At 52.8% G+C, this 25,210-nt stretch overlaps 1 protein-coding gene across 1 annotated transcript in view; it reads left to right on the top strand.

Moving 5' to 3' along the window:
• The window catches only part of MAP1B (microtubule associated protein 1B), a 471,440-nt gene that overhangs the window by 297,076 nt on the left and 149,154 nt on the right, over nucleotides 1-25,210 (top strand). The gene's annotated exons all lie outside the window — the stretch shown is intronic.

The following is a 25,210-nucleotide window of genomic DNA, read 5'->3' as shown; positions in this document are numbered from 1 at the left end:
CTGTTTGGTTGATCAAAATCCGATATCATACGGATTGCATCCATGTTCTTCATATGTGGGGAAATCAATGAGTGATTACTTTACATGCATCCATCTGGAATCCTGGAGAATTTCAGCATCACTCTGTGGATTCAGAGTGATCACGGCCCATTGGTTGCAATATTGAATTGGGGAAACCAACCGCAAGCCAATTATATAATAGCACAAGGATGTGTACCTGACCTCATAGAGCGAGTGGGGCACTAAAAGGAATGATAAATGGCGGGAATCCAGTGCAGGGCAGTGATCAGCAAAGATCCTGGTTCTAATAGTGCACGAAGTAGAATGCACACTGCTGCCCGAGCCAGCTCCAGTACCTATACTGCAGGCTTAATATCACCCGGCGTCCCTGATATGGGCGAGTGTAAAGAAGTGACGTGTCAAAACTCGCAGGGTTGCCAAAAGGCAACTACTACAGGCCATAAGAAAGGTCGATTGTAAAGCTGATCGAGGAAGAGCAAGGATACATTACAAGAGGTTCTTAAAACAGAGGGAAACACTGTTCCCGAAACGTCTGGGAGAGTCGCTCCGTGCAGCAGCACTAGATAAACATCAAAAGCGCGTTTGGACAATTATTGTCAGAGTGGATGGAGCAAGAAAATTGGGAACGAAGTGAGTCCAACCGAATTGCATTATATTTTTTCTTGCTTATAGCGAGAAACTGACCTCATGGATAACTAGGGGCAGGTGGGGTTTATGCATTACCCGGGGAAAGATGCTCTGACTCTCGATAGGTGAGAGACTGTGAAGGCAATTAACGAATTGAAAGATGGGAAGACCGCGGGTCCTGATCAAATACCTGTGGAAACAGTAAAGGGAGGAATACTGATTTGGGCTTCATTGTATTCAGAGCAGTAATAGCCTGTGGTCACATTCCATCTTTCTGGAAAAAAGCCTAAATAGTACCAATCATTAAAAAGAGACAAAGAAGTGACCCAGCTTGTTATCGCGCCATTTCCCTGTTACATATCCATAAAAAAATCTATGGGATGTCCTGAAATAAGCAACATTATGATTGGGCTGAATCAAAAAACATCAGGATCCCCTAGACCACCATGGACGAAGAGTGGGAAGGGGACCATTCTTCCCCAAACGTACCAGGATGCACCAAGAGATAGAGCCCCAACGCCCAAACTGGACATTGGACTTCTACGCTCCTATCTTTGCTCGGTTCTGAAGTTTGTGAGAGATAGAGAGAGAGAGAGAGAGAGAGAGAGAGAGAGAGAGAGCTAGACAGGTTAGTATAAGCAGTGAATGTGAATTGAATGATACTGGGCAAAAGAAGGGTATTTGAGTAGTGGGAGGAGAGTAGTAGTGGGAGGAGGAGGAGGAGGAGAGTAGAAGTTGGTAGGAGAAGAGGTGTAGTTGGCAAGAGGAGAGTAGTAGTGGGAGGATAAAGTAGTAGTTGATGGGAGGAGAGCATTACTGGGAGGAGGAGAGTAGTAGTTGGTGGGAGGGGTACAGTAGTGGGAGGAGGGGAGTAGTAGGTTGGAGGGGGGAGTAGGAGGAGAAAGGCAGAGTATTGAAGAGGAGTGGGAGGAGACTTAACATCAAAGGATGGAGGCAAGAATCAGGAGGAGTGAAACATCAGAGGAATGGAGGATTGGTGGGAGGAGTGAACTGGAGGTGTGTCTTATTAAGAGTAGCATGGAAACTATGAGCACGGGTGCGATTGAAGAAGCCTGAATCCAACAGAGCAAGCGCAAGGCATTGTGCAAAATCCCATTAGAACACTAACCCTTGGTTAGAGATGGGGCAGTTAGGAAGTCCCTGATGGGGGTCTGCATTTAGGGGACCACTTTAGGAAACTATATACTGTAGACAATAGGGCTCAACATTCGGTAGCACAAATCAGGTGTCACGAAAGCTGGGTTTAGGAGACAGGGTTGTGGCAAGATGAGAGAGAGAGAGGGCTGGCCCCAGGGCCCACAAGAAAATGAAAACCCTTGAACTGTTCAACGACTCTGAGTGGTTTCCATGCCATCTGTGACGCCTTTGGGAGGGGTTTTAATCTCTTTGGCAATTTGCATGGCCTAAAGCTGAATCCTAGTAAATCCAAAATGATAGGCGTGTGAATACTGAAATCCCAAAGATAAAAATATTGAATAAATAGAAGTCGACTAGAGATAGCGAAGACATTTGACTACATGTCGGCCCGTTTGTCTCCCAACCTAACACAATGGTGGTAAGCATTGAATTCAGAAAATACACGGGGGGAGTTTCTTTCACTCCATCGACGGTTAAGCAGGACTTCAGTTAGATCAGCTATTGAAGTGTACAAGTGACAATCTATAACCCCGCTTGCATGTGGTGTGGGCATTTTGGGTGCCATTGGGAGGAAGTGCTTTGGCTTCATGGAACGCTGTTTGTTAAAATCTTATTGGGAGTGCCTAAGACAGTGGCAAATGAAACATTGCAAAGGGAGGTGAATCTTGGAACTGTTGAGGCAATTCTCCTGGCCTAACCTCTTAAACAATGGGCAAAGCTGTGGGGTGATGAGAACAGTTTGCTGCATGGCGTGTCAGATAGGGAATTGCATTCTACTCTAGCTGGCTGTAAGATCAGCTGGCTGAAGACCATGAACATAGTCTCGGGCAGAACTAGGACTTGCTGAAGACCATGAACATAGTCTCGGCAGAAATAGGACTTGCTGAAGACCATGAACATAGTCTCGGCAGAAATAGTCTTGGCAGAACTGGGGCTAGCTAAAGTCCATGAGCATAGGCTGGGCAGAACTAGGACTTGCTGAAGACCATGAACATAGTCTCGGCAGAACTAGGACTTGCTGAAGACCATGAACATAGTCTCGGTAGAACTAGGACTGGCTGAAGACCATGAACATAGTCTCGGCAGAACAAGGACTGGCTGAAGACCATGAACATAGTCTCGGTAGAACTGGGGCTGGCTGAAGACCATGAGCATAGTCTGGGCAGAACTGGGGCTAGCTGAAGACCATGAGCATAGTCTGGGCAGAACTAGGACTGGCTGAAGACCATGAACATAGTCTCGGCAGAACTATGACTGGCTGAAGACCATGAACATAGTCTGGGCAGAACTAGGACTGGCTGAAGACCATGAGCATAGTCTGAGCAGAACTAGGACTGGCTGAAGACGATGAACATAGTCTTGGTAGAACTAGGACTGGCTGAAGACCATGAGCATAGTCTGGGCAGAACTAGGACTGGCTGAAGACCATGAGCATAGTCTGGGCAGAACTAGGACTGGCTGACGACCATAAACGTAGTCTTGGCAGAACTAGGACTGGCTAAAGACCATGAGCATAGTCTCGGCAGTACTAGGACTGGCTGACGACCATAAACGTAGTCTTGGCAGAACTAGGACTGGCTGAAGACCATGAGCATAGTCTTGGCAGTATTAGGACTGGCTGACGACCATAAACGTAGTCTTGGCAGAACTAGGACTGTCTGAAGACCATGAGCATAGTCTCGGCAGTACTAGGACTGGCTGACGACCATAAACTTAGTCTTGGCAGAACTAGGACTTGCTGAAGACCATGAACATAGTCTCGGCAGAAATAGGACTTGCTGAAGACCATGAGCATAGTCTGGGCAGAACTGGGGCTAGCTGAAGACCATGAGCATAGTCTGGGCAGAACTAGGACTGGCTGAAGACCATGAACATAGTCTCGGCAGAACTATGACTGGCTGAAGACCATGAACATAGTCTGGGCAGAACTAGGACTGGCTGAAGACCATGAGCATAGTCTGGGCAGAACTAGGACTGGCTGAAGACCATGAGCATAGTCTCGGCAGAAATAGTCTTGGCAGAACTGGGGCTAGCTGAAGTCCATGAGCATAGTCTGGGCAGAACTAGGACTGGCTGAAGACCATGAACATAGTCTCGGTAGAACTAGGACTGGCTGAAGACCATGAACATAGTCTCGGTAGAACTAGGACTGGCTGAAGACCATGAACATAGTCTCGGCAGAACTAGGACTGGCTGAAGACCATGACCATAGTCCCGGCAGTACTAGGACTGGCTGAAGACCATGAACATAGTCTCGGCAGAACTAGGACTGGCTGAAGACCATGACCATAGTCCCGGCAGTACTAGGACTGGCTGAAGACCATGAACATAGTCTCGGCAGAACTAGGACTGGCTGATGACCATAAACGTAGTCTTGGCAGAACTAGGACTGGCTGAAGACCATGAGCATAGTCTCGGCAGAAATAGGACTGGCTGAAGACCATGAACATAGTCTGGGCAGAACTAGGACTGGCTGAAGACCATGAACATAGTCTCGGTAGAACTAGGACTGGCTGAAGACCATAAACGTAGTCTTGGCAGAACTAGGACTGGCTGAAGACCATGAGCATAGTCTCGGCAGTACTAGGACTGTGTATGGATCCCGCCACAATACAGACAAATACTGGTGCAACACTAAAGAGAGTCCTAAAAACAAGCGCAGATTGGTGCTGGGTAAATGCACTAGACAAATGCACTGTGAGAATACCTGGACTCGATTACTAAAGAATCACACAGGCGTCTCTATGCCAGAGCAACAATGACTATGCTTCCGTTATGAGCAAAATGGAGGCCTAATGAGTATCTTACTGATTCGTGTCTTGCTATTCTATCCATTGCGCAAAGACTTGAGGAACTAAGACTTCCCTCTTGTGAAATCCATACCAGAATGGATGCTCTAATTAATGGCATTCAAGTTAGCAATTGTTAGCCATTGTAATGCAAGTAGAGTTTAAAAACAACCGAAAAGTAATCCCCATAATTTGGCTCACTGAGAGAGGAAGTGGTAGGGAAGACACAGTTTTCATGGGATAAACATTTGTATTTAATCAAGCCCATTTTGACAGAAGAATTGTGTTGCGGTTTTCAGTCATATTTGTACAGATTAAAAATACGTGATATATGGGAGTGGAGAATTCGCTTCATCCATCCAACGTGATGTTCTCTCATCTCCGTGACAAAGCACTGACAAATTTTTCTACAGTGTCAATGTTAGCGTCAAAAGTCATAGAATGACGCACTTTTGTCCATTTTTTGTTCATGTCAATTTTTAAGTAAACCCTAAAAATTCACCAGGCTTTTCTTGCAAGGTTCTGCGTGTAAGTGTTTAGAAACTAGTTGGGAATGTGTGCAGAGATAGACTTGTAAATACATCCCATATGTTATATGTTCATTTGCTCAGCAGTGTTTCTTTGAAGGTTTTATGAAGCCAAACTGGCCTGCATAGCACTTATTCTGAACCTATTCATCAGGACTCAGCAAGTGCCAGACATGGGGCCGTGCCCTAGAGGGATGTATACTGTGCAATAGGTTAGTACTTGAAAGGACAAATCAGTGAGTAACTAATTCAAGTTCTCCGTTTACGGAAAGAAATAGAGCTAAACGTTGGTCCTGTGGCTTAGGCAGGGGGATAACTATACTTTGTGCCAGGAGCTGTATATCACTATAGGGTCACTGGCTGAATTGGGTTCGTCCCGAGTCCCAATTTGGTCGTTTGGTCGACAAATGGCTGGCAAAAGAAGTTGAGTTAGCTCATTGTAACACTATTTTAGCAAGCACTCTATAACATCACATGCTTGAATCGTCATTGTGGCACCCTGTTGGTTTGAAGCACCTAAGACACCTTTTTCGCAGTTCCATGGCATTATAAATAACAGGCTGTATTATCGCCTATCGTAATGATACTCATTAGAAACATTTTGGACAACTGAAAAGTTGCATTTTCTATCTCTGAAAATGTGCTTCTCAGGCTACGCAAATGCTCATTGCAGGTTCCGTAACCCCCATTAATAGGCTATAATACAGGGGTTTGAACATGTTGTACTACAACTCCCATCATCCCTCCTCATTGACTATGCTGGCTAGGAATTATGGTATCTGTAGCCCAAAACATCTGGTGATCCAAAGTTTGCAGATCCTGGCCACAATAATACATACCATGGACAAATGCCTATACAAGGGTGGGTGTGTGCTGCTCGCCTGTGCATGTGACAGTGTCAGAGCTGCCCTGACAAAAAGAGCACACCAATCCTTTATGCTCTGACAAAATGAATTTGCGTACCAATCAGAGTGGAGATCTGCTTGCATAGCGTGTGTTCATTGGCTGTCAGGATCTATTTGTGCCACTTTTGTCAGCAACTTTATAGGGTCAATACCTTCTACTTATGATAAGCAGTTGTAGGCAATTCTCCTTCTTTCACAGCATCACTCCTTCCGATGTGGTGGCAGGTCCTTAAACACGGATGTCCATGAAAAGAATCGACTGCGAAATGTCCGAGAGAGAAAAAACAAAAATTAGTTGAACACAAATTACTTTAATTTTTTTGCCTCCCGCAGACATTTCTGGCTACCCGCCCCCCCCTGCCATCCCTTACCTTTTGACCGCACACTTTGTTGTGTGCCGCCGGCTCCCCTCTGCCTGAGACGCCTGTTCCCTTCACTTCCGTGGGCAGGAATCAGCGCCGCAGGGTCATTTATTTATTTAATTTTTAAAACTTTATTCTTTAGGGAGTGGGGCACCCCTGCACCTCCCCCTCCCCCACCCTCTATGCCATTATAGCAAACAAGGGTTCAGGTGACACCTCCACAACCCCCGCTTCCCTTGTTCGTTATAATGGTCAGGTATGGTAGAATTGTTCAAAATATTCGGCTGTACGTAATTTTATCGACTCATTGCCTTGAAAAAAACGTACAGATACTCAGGCTAATTCATAGAATCCAGCGCACAAGTAGCGCACGCGGCTGGCGCACAGCGTGCGCCTGCGATAGTCTGCGCCAGGCACGTGCGCTAAAACAGATTTCCGCGCACAGCGTATTCATGGATTTCAAGCTCCCAAACCAGCCGTGGCGCAGAGAATCGCAGCGAGCCTGCAGCAGCGCCAGTAACGCCCCCAAGAACGCCCTCGCGCAAGGAAAAGCCATCAAAATCGCTAAATCATCGCTAAGGGCTGCGCTAACCCTGGACCACTTCACAGGGCAGGCAAACAAGGAAAGCAAAGCGGGCAATCTTCAAATCAGGAGTACGCGGGAAGTACTACACGCGACTAGGCAGGGAACGTGAATTACAGGGGTACGCGGGAATCATCACACGCGAACAGGCAGGGTGCGTGTATTACAGGGGTAGCGGGAAGTTCAACACGCGATTGGCCAGGGAACGTGTATTACAGGGGGACGCGTGAAGTAGAACACGCGATAGGCCAGGGAATGTGTATCACAGGTGTACGCGGGAATTATCACACGCGAACAGCCAGGGTGCGTGTATTACAGGGGTAGCGGGAAGTTCAACACGCGATTGGCCAGGGTACGTGTATCACAGGGGTGCGTGGGAATTATCACATGCGAATAGGCTGGGTGGGCCCTCACAGGTGTACCCTGTACACCCTCCACGGCCCCTGCAGGCAGCCCACAAAACAGTGGACTACCCTGCACACCTGATCATGTCCCCCTGCACCCCCATCCACCAGGGGCACCCTCCACCAGGCCCCCACCCATGTCTCCCACCACCCCCACCCCCCAGCAGTGCAGGGGCACCTGCCATCAGGCCCCCACCCATGTCTCCCACCACCCCCACCCCCCATCCACCAGGGGCACCCTCCACCAGGCCCCCACCCATGTCTCCCACCACCCCCACCCACCAGCACTGTGGGGCACGTGGCCAGCAGGCAGTCAGGCAGCAGCAGATGGCAGGTGGGAGCGTGCTCAGGGCTCTGGGGGACTTTAATTTGGCCTCCTGGCCAGGAGCGTGGTCTTTCGTGTTTGAACGCGTGGACAGCCTGATAGGGAGTGATTTTGCACGTGAAAACCCCACACTCAGCGAATCGCGCGAAAACCCGTCACCAGCATATGTGCGTCAATAGTTACCTGCACGTGCAGTGTCAAAGCGTGTGATTGGTGAAAATGGATCTACACGCAGGAGTGACAAAGCGTGTGATTGGTGAAAAGTGAGCTACACGCAGGAGTGTCAAAGCGTGTGATTGGTGAAAAAGGATCCACACGCAGAAGTGACAAAGCGTGTGATTGGTGAACATGGGCCAAGCACGTACACGCCGTAAGTGACGCTGTACGTGTGGGCCTGTATAAAAGGTAGTGTTGAACACCATTTCCTTGTACGTGCTTTTCGTGGAGAGCGAGTGGGTGAATTCTGTACTTCTTGTCGTTTCACACGCGATTTACTTCACGGCGTTTCCAGTTCGTACTCCCTGTTACCTCTGACAGCTTTTTCTCTTTTTCCTCTTGTACTGGTTTACCTGGGCCTGTTCCCTCAAACAGTGTCCCCTTCTACTGTTGTCCTGTCTCCTCAGACAGCGTACACATCTTCTTTTGGCGGGGGTGTTGCCAACCAAACGCGCTCATTTTTCACGCTCTTTTACCTGGCAGACGGTGAGTCACGCACGTATCTAACTTCTGTGCTTGCCCCGTGTGTAGCCTACCCCTTCAGAGGTCATTCTAGGCTGCGTGTGACACGCATACGTTCATTGTGTTACTGGATGCCACAGCGTAGTGCAGGGTTTTCCATCAGCACACGTGGTCTAGGAGGGGTATTGTGCACGTTCCTTAACTTTTTTGGGGTGCCTGTGCGTTGCGTGACCCGTCATCTTTCCCCAGGGGTGTCATATAGCCTTGCCACTGCACTAGGGTACGAATACCATCTGGTACCCAACCCCTTTGACACCCAATTGCCCAGGACAATTGTGCACACCGACTCCCATACGCACAATACCATCAGTGCCATGGTTGGGAGGCGTGCAAGCCGTAAGGGTGGCAAAGGTGGCCGAGCCACACGTGGTGGCCGTGGAGGATCCACTAGGGGACGTGGTTGTGACTTGCAGGGTGCCCCTGTCCCCCCCAGTCTGGAGGACCAGTCAGGGACACCCATGCCCCCCCCCCCCCCAGTTGAGAGTCATGTGGCTGATACCAACCCTGATCAGCCCTTGTCGGACCAGGCCATTGTGGCACCAGACCTGTCCGAGGGTGATCCCATCGCTGACATCCAGGTCAGCAGGTCCACTGCACGTGCACCGGTGCACATTGGTGTCATCAGGGCACGCGCATCTATGCCAGATAGGTCATCTGCTGGCCCCCGTAGCCAGGGTGTGGCTCCATCCACCCCACCTCTCATACACCCTGCCAAGACTGTGTCGGTCCTAGTTCATGCACCTCAGATCAGGCCTGACCCCATCCCACTACCCCCAATGCCTGCACCTACTCCCATGCTGAGTGGGCAATCCCACACACCCAGTACTGAGTCCACCACGGCTCCTGCCCCTAGTGTCCACAGCGGCGTAGGACACTCTGGATCCCCACCCCCTTCCAAGCGCAAGAGGAAAAGTGCACGTCCGGCACAGGCTGATGCCCCAGGCACGGCTGCACAGTCCGGCCCATCAAGGAAGCCAAGCTTCACAGACGCCGAACTGAATGCACTTGTTCAGTATGTGTCAGATCATGATAGGGAAATGGTCATCGTTGCAGGGTCCAAGACCACACATGCCAGACGCCAGGCACACTGGCAGACCATTGCTGACAGAATAAGTGCCCTTGGAGTAGTGAGGCGCACAGCTAGTGATTGCCAGAAGCGCTGGAATGACCTTAAGCGCAGGGCAAAGGATAAGCTGGCCTCAAGTCATGCCGCAACCTTGGTGACTGGAGGTGGGTCCCCAGCACAGGAAATAGAACTCACACCACACGAGTCCGTAGCTGGATCCTACGTCACCGAGGGACAACTCCAAGGTGTGGGAGACCTCCCTGATTACGAGGCATCATCCGGTGAGTGCACATGCATGTGTGTATTATCCATGTGCATGGTGTGTGTGTGAAGCATTCATGTTGGGTGCCTGTCAAGGGGGTGTGTGGCAGAGTTGATAGTGGCACCCATGTGCCTCATCCAGTATGTTCAGTGCAACACCATCTGCCCACAGCACTATCCCTACTGGCAACAGTGCAGATATGGCCCGACACCATGGAAGTTGCCCTTGAATTGTCATTTTGTCACTACATTGTTGCTCATACTCCCCTGTCTATTCATCTGATGTCTTACATACCATTCCTATACTTTCCCCCAGCCATTCAAGTTTCATCTTCACATGCCTGACATGCAATGATACCACATGCTAATGCGTCCTCTGTATATAAATGCCAACCAACATGCTGTCATACTGTGGATGTTGCCTTGACATCCACCTCCTACCTGTGGGCTTTGGTACCGTCTTGTTTCGAGCCCCATTCCCTCACACTCCATGCTGCTCTTCATGGTCTATCTTCCATGACTTCTACAGTTCAGACCATCGTGCCCTACTCACGACACCTGCTTGCCAAAAGTCAAATGAGGGCACCCTGCCCTCCAATGCGACCCACCCTATTGCTGACCAGTGCATCTGAGCCTACTCAAAGCTAACTCTCACTGACATCTGCTCATACATGCCTTTGCCTGTCCCATAGACCCTTCACATGGTCCCTGTCCTCTCTCCTTGCTCCTCTTCCACCATCAATGGTGGGACCCGTTGGGGTGTACTCCTGGCCTCCTTCCAATCCTCAGAGGCCACTATTGATGTGCATGGTAATGGGAGCGTCTCAGTCCAAGGCCCTTAGGCCAACCTCAATCTCCTTGAGAAATGCTACCCACATCTCATCAACTTCCTTACCTCTCCTGCTGTCCCCCCTCCTCTCTCCTCATCAATCCTGCACTGCCTCCCTGCACCCTCCCATGAACCTTCTCCGCCTCCCACTCCAACTCCTACACATGCTGCACCTCTGATCTCTAGCACTCCCCGTAAGTCCTACAAGGCTGTCAACCTCCTCCACAATTACACTCCTTTCACTGCGGCTGCATCAGGCATTCCTCCGATATCTGTCACTTACATGAGGTTATGCACCTTGACATCCTTGGTCTCATGGAAACATGTCTGACGGCCAGCTCTGTCTGCATCCTTCACACACTCCTACCTGATGTTCAGGAGACCCTCTCCTTGGCCCGCCACTACTGTGCAGGGGGGGTGTGCCCTTGGCTTCCCTGAGGGTATTCCTGCCACTGTCACTCCTACTTAGACCTACTCCACTCAGGAATGGCTTGTGTGACGTCTCTCTCCACCACACCTTGACATTCTCAAACAGTGCGTACTGTGTCTGGGAAAACTGGTCAAATGTACTACTTCCTTTCTGAGTGTCCTCACCTCTCCTCCTCACTCATGTCCCCAGACACAGAAATCCTCATCCTTGGTGCTGTACGCATCCACCTGCATGCTTGTTGACGCCCCCACGTGACCTTTCTGTGACCTCAGCAACTCCCTCTCACCCTCTAGACTCCCGTCTGTCCCTACTCATTCTGCAGGGCACACTCTTGATGCTCTGATCTCATCTGACTTTCCCCTCTCCGTCCATCTCTGCACTCCTCTCTCCTGGAGTGATCACATTCTCCTCTCCTCCCAGCTCACCCTCACCACACCACAGGCAAAGCCACCCTCACCACTGTCACACACCTTCTTGGTATTCCGACCCATGAAGTGTGTGTCAGTCGAGGCTCATGCTGCCAAAATCTCCCCCCCATCCAGCTCCCCCTTAGGCTCACTCCCATCCTGACAGGGCCCACTCCATGCTCCACTCCATGTCAGGTACACTGGATGTCTTTGCCACAGTCATGACCACCTGTCTGAAGCCCCATGCCAATGCAGAGTCCTGGCATGACTCGGATCTTGTGAACCCAAACCACAGGTGCCGGGTGGCAGAGAGGGAATGTCCTGCATCATGGCCATCCTCTGGCAAACTGGCCTGCCACATGCTCCAAAGGCAATAGCGCCTCACCCTTTTCACCAAGATGAGATCCCCAATCCAAGGGCACATATCTGCGGCATGTGACAACTCTGCAGGACACATATAAATCTGCAAGGACCTTGCCGAGCCAGATGCAGTGTGTACCTCCCCTGTCCCCTCCGAGCCCACAGCACTGCATGATTGTCTCTGTACCCCTATAGGCCACCCCCCCAGCACTTGTCTGCGCCTAACACCATCTGCCCTTGACGTCAAGTCCTACTTACCTTGTACAGCACTTCCAGCCGCCACTTCCCCTTGCACTTCATTTTGCCACCCACCCCTGCACTTGCGTGACATGAATGACACCAGCACCAGTAGGATTGTTGACTGGCATCCCCTTCTGCCCCACCACCCCTCAGTGCTCCGCTGTACCTTCATACATTTCTGGACCGGTGCTTCACGAATGCAATATGAATCCTTTACAGGTGATGGGGAGGTGGAATCACATTGTTTACTGCATTTTGTTGATGTAGACAAGGCACTGTGCATCGTGGCCAAATTGGACTAGCAGATCCATGTACAACATGTATACTTATTGATGTGACGACGCAATGTCATGACCAGAGTGGTTGAAATCCAAAAAAGTAGCCCTCCTCTCCCTCTTCACTTGGTGGCTATGTCACATGCCATGTGTGTGATGGCATGTGCCTTTGACATGGCAATCACCGGCCAATGTGTGATGGCAGTGCTAGGCAGCATGGTGAGCAGGCGTTGCTCTCCAATCTGTACATTGTATGCCCTGAGCCTCCCCTACAGACCCAGTGATGGTGAATGCATAGGAGGTCTCCCAGTCATGTGGGACATGTGTCGTAGAACTACTGCCTCTGTTGTTCATCAGCCCTTGTTGCATGCCATGGTGCTAATGCCTGTTTCCATTTTTCTCTTTCATGTCTTTGCAGGGGACGAAGCACTTGTTGATGCTGGGGATGTGGTGGTTGAGCCGTCCCAGGAGGGCAACCCGGGCCGACCTACCACAAGTGAGGGACGTGGTGTGTTTGTGGGTGAAAACCCACAAGTGCTGCAGGTCGTGCTGTCGAGGGGTGTCTCTGGGGGTTCCTCCCCCGAGCAGTATTCAGGTGTAGACTCGGAGGATGACACCTATGTGCAGTCGCAGGTGAGTGTTCTTGGGAGAGAATCTCCTCTGTCCGACCCACCTGCAGCCGGGCCATTGCCCTCAATGGGGATGTCAGTGTCGGCAGATCAGCCTCCGGTGGTTACGGATGCAGGGCCACACCACACAATCTCTGATCCTGTTCCTGGGGCTGCAGATCAGAGAGGGAATGCAGTCCTGCAGCCTGAGGCCTTGCCGGCACAGCAAGGCGCAGTCCGCCTTGCCCCAGGCAGGTGTGGTGCCCGTCAACGTGGTGGCCGTATGCCACCTGGCAATACCGTTTGGGAGCAATCCATCTACGGTATGGCCACCCAACAGGCAGCATCATCCGAGATGATTGCACAGGCCATGGATAGGGTGGCCACTTCCATTGTCCCCCCAGAAAGGCTGATGGAGCGACTGGAGCAGGCTACAGAGTCCATCTGCCAGGCACACAGGGAGGATATGCTGGCGTCCAACATGGACAGGCGGGCGGCACTGGCGACTCTGCGGGAATCACTTTCCATGGAGTCCCAGCGCCACAGGGAAGGCCTGAGGGAAGAACTCCGTCACCTCAGGTCGACCCTGTTAGAGCTTGAGGCTTCATCCCATAGAAGGACAGAGGAGCAGCTGGAGCGTCTGACACGTACGCTCTCGGCCGAGATGCAGGCAACTCGTGCGGAGGTCAGGTCATCCCGGGAGTTACTGCATGGGGACCTCCGCATGATTATAACCCAGAACCAGAACTACCAGACCCGCCTGCTTGCAGCCATGGAGGAGCAAACTCGTGCTTTGCGTGGGCTGCCTCCCATTGTCACACCATCTTCTGAGGCAGCTCCCCCACCTCCAGAGTCAGCTGCAGGGTCTGGCCAGAGCCATAGCGACTCATCTCCCACAACAGAGTAGCCGTGTGGGCCACGAGCCTATGGGGTGTTTTCGTTTCCCATGATCCACACAGGTGGATTGTGGCGTGCATCCTGTCCTCGGACCTCATAGGTGGCCCCCCCCCCCGCCGGCCCTTTCATGGCCATTTTTTCTCAATTTTATTTTTATTTTGCAAGAGAGTTGCCTTGTGTGGGTACCTGGGCATACACTGTATTGTGGCTGGGCACATGCAGGCTTGTCCTGAGTTTGGTTTCGATGCTTGGGTAGCAGACATCCACACCCCTCCTGCTTCCGTTTCCATGGGCTTGCAAAGGGTGTGCCCAAGTGACAGCAAATTACACGGTGACATTGGACTCCCATGAGCTGTTGGCCAGTCCATAGTCAATACTGTGTAGACATTCATAGTGTTCATTGTTGTTGCACCTAACTATGCATGATGGTTTGATATGTGCCTCTACTTACATATGTTGCTCATGTTTTGCAGGTATTTCACACAGATCTTCACAAGGGCATACTCTCTGGAGTCAGACTACATGTCGGTAGATGTGCACTGACACTTTTGCATGGCGCCATCACTGTACATCTGGACGGTGAGGACATACCAGCAGAATCAGGTAATGAGACTACCATTGATTACATGCATTGTGTCTTGTTTGGGTGGGCTTCAGGGTGGGTTGGTGTGTAATTTGATTGAAATTACTCTTACACAGGTGTGTAGTAGTGGCTCCAGGGCGGTTAGCTGCTCAAGTGCGGCTATGTTCCATTTGGGGCACTGCTATTTGTGACACTGGTGTCATGTTGTGATGGCCAGTTTGTTTGCTGTCACATACCATGACATGGTGTCCTCAGTGGCGGGACTGTGAAGGGAATGGGTGACATGGCAATGTTGTCATGTAGTGAATCGCCTGTGGCAATGCATATTTGATTGATGGAGTTGTGTCTTTGCGTTGTGATGCATTGCTGGTGTATGTGTAGCTAGAGGTGCACACATATTGGCACTTCCATGTTAACAATCTCAGGCTGATGTGTATCTGACAGTTTATTGTCAAGTAATTTTCAGACATTGTCAGGTAGTGTCATCATTGATTGTCAGATGGTATGTGCCAGAGCAGTGTGCACTAGCCAGCACTGTGATTCCTAGGTGAAGAAGTTGGCCACCAGTTGCGTACGGGCTGCCTCCCCCCGTGCCCTTTCCCCTCCCATGCGCAGCGGGCGTGCATGTGGTTGTGGATGTGGGGGCACCACCATGTCCACGGGCAGGCCCCGGCGTGTTGCAACGTTGTGCAGGACACATGCTGCCACTATGATCCTGCACACTATTCGGGGAGCATATAACAGCTGCCCGCCAGAACGGTCAAGGGAGCGAAAGCGTGACTTGAGTACTCCGAATGTGCGCTCCACTATGCCCCGTGTTGCAATGTGGGCTGTGTTGTACCTTACCTGGGGTGGCGTGGTGGGGTTCCGGATTGGGGTCATCATGTGGGGGCTGATAGGGTAGGCACTGTCCCCTGCGGAGGTGGTGATGGGTATCATTAGTGGTGTTGTGTCATGACCCAGTATCTGACATGCATGCATGTGCAGTGGCATTCATGCTCACCAATCAGCCATGTATCTCCATGCTGGCCAGCCTCTAGGTCCCGGCATAGGGTAGACATTCTGTAGATGAAGCTGTCGTGGGTGGACCCTGGATAGTTGGCATATACTGATGTGATTATTCCCTTGGCATTGCATACAACTTGCACGTTGATGGAATGCCAGTGCTTGCGGTTTCTATAGATGTGCTCTGTTGCCCTGGGTGGACGTAGAGCCACATGTGTGCAGTCAATTGCACCAAGCACTTTGGGGAATTGAGCTACACCATAGAATTCCTGGATGCACGTCCGCCTTTCTGCATGAGTCCTGGGGAGATATATGTGCCTGCGGACTGATGGCCGTGCAGTGATGATGTTCAAGACCTGGTGTAGGCAGCGTGACTGCGTGGCCTGTGACACACCACCCACTATGGCACTTGTCCGCTGAAAGGATCCAGTGGCCAAGAAGTGCAGTACATTCAGGACCTTCTGCAGGGGGCTGAGTGCTTGGGAGCACAGGGTGGGTGATGTGAGGTCATCCTCCCACTCACTGACCAGGTCCATTATGATGTGTGCTGGAAACCTGTACCTCCCATACACCTGGTCATCAGGCATCCCGAATAGGCTGGTTCTGGGTGTGAATATTCTGGCCCTGACTCTCCTCCTCCTCCTCCTTTGGTAGCCCACTGCCACTGCTGCTAGGAACGGTATGTTCATCCTGGCATCTGGCTTGTTTATTGAAAAGTGCGCAAATTAATGCCTTGCGCGTGTTGTAGGCGAGCGTGTGAGCCTCGCACCCCTGGAATCGAGTTCCCACTCCAATCGCGTGTGGAAATTCCCACGCAGCAGGCATACAGGTGCGCTGACGTACTTGCTTGTGTAAGTGGCCGCGCACCCCTGAAATACACGTACTTAGGCCAATGGCGTGTACGCGCACTTTTGGCCAATTACACGCGATGAAATACACGTACATAGGCCAATGGCGTGTACGCGCACTTTTGGCCAATTACACGCGATGAAATACACGTACTTAGGCCAATGGCGTGTACGCGCACTTTTGGCCAATTACACGCGATGAAATACACGTACATAGGCCAATGGCGTGTACGCGCACTTTTGGCCAATTACACGCGATGACACTCTGACGTGCAGTATTTCCACGTGTGCTCCGTCTTCACGTGCTGAGTGGGGAACGCCCGTGCGGATCACGTCAGACGCGCTTACGCGATGAGGGATTCTGGTCCAATAGAATTGCGTATGCGTGCTGACGCACTTACGCGCTAAGGGCCTTTCCTCGGATTTCACGCTGACGTGCAGGAATTTCACGTGCCAAATCACTCCGTATCAAGCTGGCCACCCGAAAACACACGGAACACCACGCTCCTGCCCCGAAGGCCGAGTTACTGCCCCCCCAGTGCCCTGAGCAGCCTCCCACGTGCTATCTGCTGCTGCCTGCCTGCCTGCCTGCCTGCTGCCACCGTGCCCTGCCATTTGGTGCCTGCACATCAGCCATCTGCAGGGGTCCAGTTGCTGTGTCCACCCCTGCTGGAACTGAAGACTCCCAACTGGGATTACATCGCTCCACAGCCCAGCCCCAGGACCCAGTTGCCCACCCACACCTGCCTCTGGGGTTGTCATGTCGGGCACTTCTACATCTGGCACCAGTGGCAACCCCAGGCCAGAGGGGCAGAGGGGCACCAGCTTCACTGCCACCGAAGTTGGTGTCCTGGTGGAGCATGTCCTGGGGCAGTATGATGCCCTCTTTGGATCGTCCCGCGCCAGCAAGGAAGGACGGGAGAGGATCTGGGCCGACTGTGTGGTTGCCATCAACGCGGAGGGGGTGGCAACCCGCAACGTCTTGAAGATCAAGAAGCGCTGGGAGGACTTGAGGTCCAGGACCCTTGTGAAGGCCCGGCGCCTCGTGGAGGGGGGCCGGGGCCACATGAGTTCCATCCAGAAGAGGGTCCTGGAACGCGTACGCCCAGCGCTCCACGGCCAGATCCTTGAGAGGGAGACCCGTCTGGAGTTGAGCGGTAAGTGTCCAAGCATCACTGTGTGAGACAGGGCATGTTGCGGTGTGCTGGTTCTATGATACTTGCCTGTATGTGTGCCATGGGCCATGTATGCATGTATGTGTGCTGGGACATCATGGTAATGCATGTGCGACCAGTGATGTGTGACCCACATGGTTGTTGCATGTGTTGAAATGCGGCATGGGGAGCACTATGCAGATTTGGGACATGAGAGCATGCCAGTCTCTGTACCTGGACATGGATGGGGGTGAAGGATGGGTGCTGATGCCAGGTACATATATGGTAGCCATGTCTGTGTGCCTGACCTGCATGTCTGTGACTTGTGCATGCCATGGATGCATGACACATGTGTGTGACAATGCACAGAATCAGTGACGCACACAACTTACCCTTGTTTTGCCTGTGTTCGGTGTGATTGGGGCCAGATGGATGTGACTGAGGTGAAGTGTGTGCATGTGATATGCATGAGCCATGATGCATGTGAGTTACATATCATTGAGTGTTTCAAGAGTCAATTGGACATGCATGGAAATGTGCATGGCATGCACCATGCCTGTTACTGTGTGTGTTTTGCCTGGACTGACCCATGTGTTGTGGAGGGACATGATGGAAGTGTACTTTGACAGGGGTGCTCATCTGCTATTGCTTCCTGTCTAGGGGACCATTGTACAGTAGCCTGATGCTTGTGTCCTTTGTCTCCCTCTACGCAGCGGCTAGTGAAGAAGAGGGCGGAGACGGCGCTGTGGAGCAAGGCGGCGGGGATGCCCCCACGGCTGCAGCGGAAGGGGTGGGTGAGCCCCCACAGGGGCCTGCTACGGCGGGAGACGGTGAGGAGCCATCCAGGTTGGTGGTTTGCACAGAGGAGGAGGAGGCCGACACTGGTGCACACATGGGGCCTGGTGGGAGCATCCCTGCTGGTGCAAGTGGTGCAGTCCAGGGCCAGGGGCAGGAGGCAGCACAGGTCACCGTGGAGGTGCCTGTGCATGTCGCTGTCCCTGACCCTGTGAGTGCACCACCATGCACCAGCAGGGATGCCCCGTCCCAGGCCCGTCCGCAGGTAGAGGGGATGTCCATGTCAACTGACTCCCCTCCACCTGCGGCCGTGGGAACCCCTGGCTGCGTGGAGCAGGTCCTGATTGGGGTCGCGATGCGCACGGCTGTGATTCGTGATGCCGTGCGTGCTTCCCGGGAGGAGCACGCACGTCATCACGAAGTGCACCGTGCCGACGTGGCCCAATTGGGATCGGCCATGTTCGGGGGGTTCCTGCATGTGTTGGCCAATCTGACGGCCCTCTCCTCCTCTGTGCAGGCTATCCACCGGTCGTTCTCCTTGCCGTCTTCCGGCCCAGATGCCACCATGGCCCCCTGTGGACCTGCCCCGACCAATGCAGCCAGCTCGGTGGGGATCCCATCCCTGCCGCAGTTGGGAGTCGGAGGTCCAGCAGGGGTGGACGACACAGCAAGTGGACCCCAGCAGATGGAAGATGTGCCGGCATCATCGGGCAGGGCACGTGCACGACGGCGTCGGTGGTTACCATCAGCCTGGATGCCGTCGTGCTGGCAGAGGCAGTGGCGTCGGAGGCAGCAGCGGGCTCGACGTGGGAGGCATCATGGCTCAGGGCCATCAAGATCAGAGGGGCAGGCATCGGCCGGAGGGCAGGGCAACCCTGGCATGGCGGTGTGTTCCGTGTGGGAGGAGTTTGGCCAGCGGATAGGTGCGGAGCGGCAGCGGGCGGAAGAGGAGCGGCTCACCATGGCCAGGGCGGAGATCTCCATGCATCAGGCATTGAGGCGGGCTGAGTGCCTCGAGGAGGCTCGCAGGGAATTTGGTGAGCACATGGGGTTGTCCCTGCGAGACCTCGGGGCCAGGACTGAGTCCCGCCTCCAGGACATTGACATGGAGTTCGAGGATGCCCTGGCCAGCATCACCAAGTGAGCCGCAGGACTAGCCCGCTGCCTTTGTATATAGTTTTTTAGTTAGTTAGTGCTAGGTTTCCTTTATTTATTTTTATTATTTTGGACCGCTTGGACAATGGCCACTTTTTTGTACATATTTTTTTAATTAGTTAGTATTAGGTTTCATTAGTGGTGTTGGGCTCATGGACCCTTGAACATTCCTGTATATATTGTTATTTTTTGGGAGATACATTTTTTTAATTTCATATTGTTTACACCATGTCGTAATGGTTTTTCTTTGATTTCATACTACATCTGTTTGCTTTGGACAAAATCTATTGATTTTTCTATCCTTTGTTTTTTGGTTTCTCATTTTTGTTCCCGGACATGGACCTTTTATTTGCTTTGCCAGATAGTTGTATTAGTTTACTTATTTTTTTTTTTAATACATTTTTATATTATCTTACACTTGTGTCATTTTTTCTTTGGTTTCTTACATGTCATGATATGGGTTTTGACATTCACTTGCACCCATTGTGTATGTGTGTGTGGCGGACATGTGTTCTTTTGCATACTTGCCTTTGGGGTTGTGTCATGTGATTGCATTCACTATGTGGGTGCATGCAATCCTTGCCTGGGTGTTTGTGCTGGGTATGCTGGCCATTACTGCCATTATTGTGTATCGTCAGGACCAGGGGCCAGGGGGACATGGGTGGGGGCCTGGTGGAGGGTGTCCCTGGTGGATGGGGGGTGGGGGGTGGTGGGAGACATGGGTGGGGGCCTGGTGGAGGGTGTCCCTGGTGGATGGGGGTTGGGGGTGGTGGGAGACATGGGTTGGACATGGGTGGGGGCCTGGTGGAGGGTGTCCCTGGTGGATGGGGGGTGGGGGGTGGTGGGAGACATGGGTGGGGGCCTGGTGGAGGGTGTCCCTGGTGGATGGGGGGTGGGGGGTGGTGGGAGACATGGGTGGGGGCCTGGTGGAGGGTGTCCCTGGTGGATGGGGGGTGGGGGGTGGTGGGAGACATGGGTGGGGGCCTGGTGGAGGGTGTCCCTGGTGGATGGGGGGTGGGGGGTGGTGGGAGACATGGGTGGGGGCCTGGTGGAGGGTGTCCCTGGTGGATGGGGGGTGGGGGGTGGTGGGAGACATGGGTGGGGGCCTGGTGGAGGGTGTCCCTGGTGGATGGGGGGTGGGGGTGGTGGGAGACATGAGCAGGTGTGCAGGGTAGTTCCCTGTGGTGTGTGCTGCCTGCAGGGGCCGTGGAGGGTGTACAGGTAATGCCTGGGAGCACACAGCCAATTCGCGTGTGGAACTTCCCGCGCACTCCTGCAATCCACGTACCCGGCCATATCGCGTGTGGAACTTCCCGCGCACCCCTGGAATCCACGTAGCCGGCCATATCGCGTGTGGAACTTCCCGCGCACCCCTGGAATCCACCTACCCTTCCATATCGCGTGTGCAACTTCCCGCGCACCCCTGGAATCCACGTAGCCAGCCATATCGCGTGTGCAACTTCCCGCGCACCCCTGGAATCCACGTAGCCGGCCATATCGCGTGTGGAACTTCCCGCGCACCCCTGAAATCCACGTACCCGGCCATTTCGCGTGTGCAACTTCCCGCGCACCCCTGCAATCCACGTAGCCGGCCATATCGCGTGTGGAACTTCCCGCGCACCCCTGAAATCCACGTTCCCTGCCATATCGCGTGTGGAACTTCCCGCGCACCCCTGGAATCCACGTAGCCGCCCATATCGCGTGTGCAACTTAACGCGCACCCCTGAAATCCACGTAGCCGGCCATTTCGCGTGTGGAACTTCCCGCGCACCCCTGGAATCCACGTACCCTGCCATATCGCGTGTGCAACTTCCCGCGCACCCCTGGAATCCACGTAGCCAGCCATATCGCGTGTGCAACTTCCCGCGCACCCCTGGAATCCACGTAGCCGGCCATATCGCGTGTGGAACTTCCCGCGCACCCCTGAAATCCACGTACCCGGCCATTTCGCGTGTGCAACTTCCCGCGCACCCCTGCAATCCACGTAGCCGGCCATATCGCGTGTGGAACTTCCCGCGCACCCCTGAAATCCACGTTCCCTGCCATATCGCGTGTGGAACTTCCCGCGCACCCCTGGAATCCACGTAGCCGCCCATATCGCGTGTGCAACTTAACGCGCACCCCTGAAATCCACGTAGCCGGCCATATCGCGTGTGGAACTTCCCGCGCACCCCTGATATCCACGTACCCGGCCATTTCGCGTGTGCAACTTCCCGCGCACCCCTGAAATCCACGTAGCCGGCCATATCGCGTGTGGAACTTCCCGCGCACCCCTGAAATCCACGTACCCGGCCATTTCGCGTGTGCAACTTCCCGCGCACCCATGCAATCCACGTACCCTGCCATATCGCGTGTGGAACTTCCCGCGCACCCCTGCAATCCACGTAGCCGGCCATATCGCGTGTGGAACTTCCCGCGCACCCCTGAAATTCACGTAGCCGGCCATTTCGCGTGTGGAACTTCCCGCGCACCCCTGAAATCCACGTAGCCGGCCATATCGCGTGTGGAACTTCCCGCGCACCCCTGAAATCCACGTAGCCGCCCATATCGCGTGTGCAACTTAACGCGCACCCCTGGAATCCACGTAGCCGCCCATATCGCGTGTGCAACTTACCGCGCACCCCGGTATGCACGCACACGTTTATTTTTTCTCTCTGCGCGTGTCTGTGTTTGTGGGTACCCCTTTGTACGTCATTTGTCCTGGAGGGCCACAGTATTGGACATTGATCATGTCTGTATATAGGTGCTATTTGTTGGCGCACCTTTTAGCGCACATTTCTTGCAGGCGCAGAGACGCTACCGCCTGCTTTCTTGTGGCGGTCGTGTTTGTGCCTGTTTGTGCCTGTGCGCTGCTTTGAGCGTGCGCTTTTTTGCCCTATTCTATTCCATGAATACGTGTTGTATGCGAGCGTGTGGGCGTTCCGCGCACTTGCCTCCTAAACTTTCCCCGTGCCGCCCACATTCTTCCCCATTCCGAGTGTTGTGCCCCATTTTATTCCCCATTCCGAGTGTCCCGCCCTGTGTCCCGCCTACTTTAGAGCTGTGCGCTGCGCTCGGAGTGATGGCGCAGTGGCCGTGGCGCACGACGTTGGTTGACCTGTGCGCCGGCCTGCGCCGCGCGTTTTTTCCGCGCACGTCCTCTGCTTTTCTTGCGCAGGGACTTCCATGAATCGACGTGCGCTGGTTTCCCTGCGCTTTGCGCTGATTTTAGGCGCAGCGCACGTATTGGCCCCTCTGCGCCGGGATTTTCGGCGCACATTTATTCCATGAATCGGCCTGACTGTTTTTTCACTCCATCCCAGAAACTGCACATAAGGTTGAAGGTTATCAATTCGGTTTCAGAACGTGGCCTGGGATAGTGACTTATTACAGTCGTGTTTACATATTACCATATAATGAACCATCTCAGCATTTGATGCCTGCACCCGAGCCCTAGTAGGACTCTCTGTTTAGGATCATGTGGCCTAATGACATTTCATCTCTCCAGTTCCCCAGAATGACTGTAGAGTCCCCTCACCGAAGCCATCTGCGCACTCAGATGAGCTCAATGCAAAGGCCCTCGCAAGTCTCCGTTCTTGAATGCTTAGCCGTTGATCAGACACCCCTATACACACATATGCATTTACTGTCCTCCCACTCATGGATGGCAATTATATTATCCAAGCGCTTTACTCTAGAGAACTGTGGCAGTGGACTGTGCCCACCGAGATACCCAAAAAACTGAGTCCAATAGAAAAGCACTTCAAATCCAGAAAAGCCCAGAAATCCTTGTTATTTTTAAAGCCACCCTGATCTTAAGGCTTAGCATTATCTAACCACCATTAAACTTAATTCTGATTCTAATGACTGTTAAGGCGTTGATTGGGTCCACGAAAGCTATGCTTTGGTTGCCTGGGAAACGTGCTTAGACCTGTCTGTCAGACCACTGGTGGCACCGTTTTCCCGTATCTGCTCCCATTTCACGCCCCTGTGATCCCTTGGTGCTCCATAGCATTTCTTAGACCTGCATCTCACTGCGCTCTTTTCCGTAGCATAGCATCTTGCACTGCATAGGGATGCAGAAGGTGGCAGAGGAATGCGTGAATCCATGTGCATGCCTCTCACTGCGCTCTTTTCCGTAGCACAGCATCTTGCACTGCATAGGGATGCAGAAGGTGGCAGAGGAATGCGTGAATCCATGTGCATGCCTCTCACTGCGCTCTTTTCCGTAGCATAGCATCTTGCACTGCATAGGGATGCAGAAGGTGGCAGAGGAATGCGTGAATCCATGTGCATGCCTCTCACTGCGCTCTTTCACGTAGCACAGCATCTTGCACTGCATAGGGATGCAGAAGGAGGCAGAGGAATGCGTGAATACATGTGCATGCCTCTCACTGCGCTCTTTCCCGTAGCACAGCATCTTGCACTGCATAGGGATGCAGAAGGAGGCAGAGGAATGCGTGAATACATGTGCATGCCTCTCACTGCGCTCTTTCCCTTAGCACAGCATCTTGCACTGCATAGGGATGCAGAAGGTGGCAGAGGAATGCGTGAATACATGTGCATGCCTCTCACTGCGTTCTTTCCCGTAGCACAGCATCTTGCACTGCATAGGGATGCAGAAGGTGGCAGAGGAATGCGTGAATACATGTGCATGCCTCTCACTGCGCTCTTTCCCTTAGCACAGCATCTTGCACTGCATAGGGATGCAGAAGGTGGCAGAGGAATGCGTGAATACATGTGCATGCCTCTCACTGCGCTCTTTCCCGTAGCACAGCATCTTGCACTGCAAAGGGATGCAGAAGGAGGCAGAGGAATGCGTGAATACATGTGCATGCCTCTCACTGCGCTCTTTCCCGTAGCACAGCATCTTGCACTGAATAGGGATGCAGAAGTTGGCAGAGGAATGCGTGAATACATGTGCATGCCTCTCTCTGCGCTCTTTCCCGCAGCACAGCATCTTGCACTGAATAGGGATGCAGAAGGTGGCAGAGGAATGCGTGAATACATGTGCATGCCTCTCACTGCGCTCTTTCCCGTAGCACAGCATCTTGCACTGCATAGGGATGCAGAAGGTGGCAGAGGAATGCGTGAATACATGTGCATGCCTCTCACTGCGCTCTTTCCCGTAGCACAGCATCTTGCACTGCATAGGGATGCAGAAGGTGGCAGAGGAATGCGTGAATACATGTGCATGCCTCTCACTGCGCTCTTTCCCGTAGCATAGCATCTTGCACTGAATAGGGATGCAGAAGGTGGCAGAGGAATGCGTGAATACATGTGCATGCCTCTCACTGCGCTCTTTCCCGTAGCATAGCATCTTGCACTGAATAGGGATGCAGAAGGTGGCAGAGGAATGCGTGAATACATGTGCATGCCTCTCACTGCGCTCTTTCCCGTAGCATAGCATCTTGCACTGAATAGGGATGCAGAAGGTGGCAGAGGAATGCGTGAATACATGTGCATGCCTCTCACTGGCTCTTTCCCGTAGCATAGCATCCTGCACTGCATAGGGATGCAGAAGGTGGCAGAGGAATGCGTGAATACATGTGCATGCCTCTCACTGCGCTCTTTCCCGTAGCACAGCATCTTGCACTGCATAGGGATGCAGAAGGAGGCAGAGGAATGCGTGAATACATGTGCATGCCTCTCACTGCGTTCTTTCCCGTAGCACAGCATCTTGCACTGCATAGGGATGCAGAAGGTGGCAGAGGAATGCGTGAATACATGTGCATGCCTCTCACTGCGCTCTTTCCCTTAGCACAGCATCTTGCACTGCATAGGGATGCAGAAGGTGGCAGAGGAATGCGTGAATACATGTGCATGCCTCTCACTGCGCTCTTTCCCGTAGCACAGCATCTTGCACTGCAAAGGGATGC

Source organism: Ambystoma mexicanum, chromosome 6p (genome assembly GCF_040938575.1).
Source record: "Ambystoma mexicanum isolate Mex_15411 chromosome 6p, UKY_AmexF1_1, whole genome shotgun sequence".
NCBI lineage: Eukaryota > Metazoa > Chordata > Amphibia > Caudata > Ambystomatidae > Ambystoma > Ambystoma mexicanum.
The sequence above is the reverse complement of the archived record's forward strand: the minus strand, read 5'-3'. Positions and strand labels throughout refer to the sequence as shown.